The 435-nt window shown below is 43.2% G+C and overlaps 1 protein-coding gene across 1 annotated transcript in view; it reads left to right on the plus strand.

Annotated features, from left to right (window-relative positions):
- LOC102766280 (gasdermin-C-like) overlaps positions 1 to 435 on the plus strand; it is a 46,094-nt gene that overhangs the window by 31,103 nt on the left and 14,556 nt on the right. The gene's annotated exons all lie outside the window — the stretch shown is intronic.

Raw genomic sequence — 435 nt, forward strand, 5'->3', positions numbered from 1 at the left:
TACATGTACACACTCGCTGTTCACTATAGAGTCCTTCCTGCACATCTGGTGAAGGTTGGGTCCTGATGTCAGTGACTTCCTGTCAGTGGCTATAGATGGAATGAGTATGAGATCTTCATTTTGTGGGGTCAGTGGCTGAACTCAAAATTATGTTTTGTGGTGTTGACAAGTGTGAACTAAATGGAGTTAAATTCCAAAGGCTAACCTCACAGCAGTGTCTGCAAGTCATTTCCTGCCCACTAGGGGGTGAACGAAGCTTATCTGTTTCTACTGTTCAGGTCTAAGGGGACTAGAAGGAACTTTTACAAAGAACGGCCCAGTGCAGTGAGCATTGCACTTCCATGAACTAATTTCATCCTCCTAACACCTAATCGTGTAAACTAATTCAAAGAACAGTTCAATAAGTTGCTCGCTTTGTGGCATTGGAGAAAAGCA

The sequence above is a fragment of the Myotis davidii genome, unplaced genomic scaffold, assembly GCF_000327345.1.
Source record: "Myotis davidii unplaced genomic scaffold, ASM32734v1 scaffold30, whole genome shotgun sequence".
Classification (NCBI taxonomy): domain Eukaryota; kingdom Metazoa; phylum Chordata; class Mammalia; order Chiroptera; family Vespertilionidae; genus Myotis; species Myotis davidii.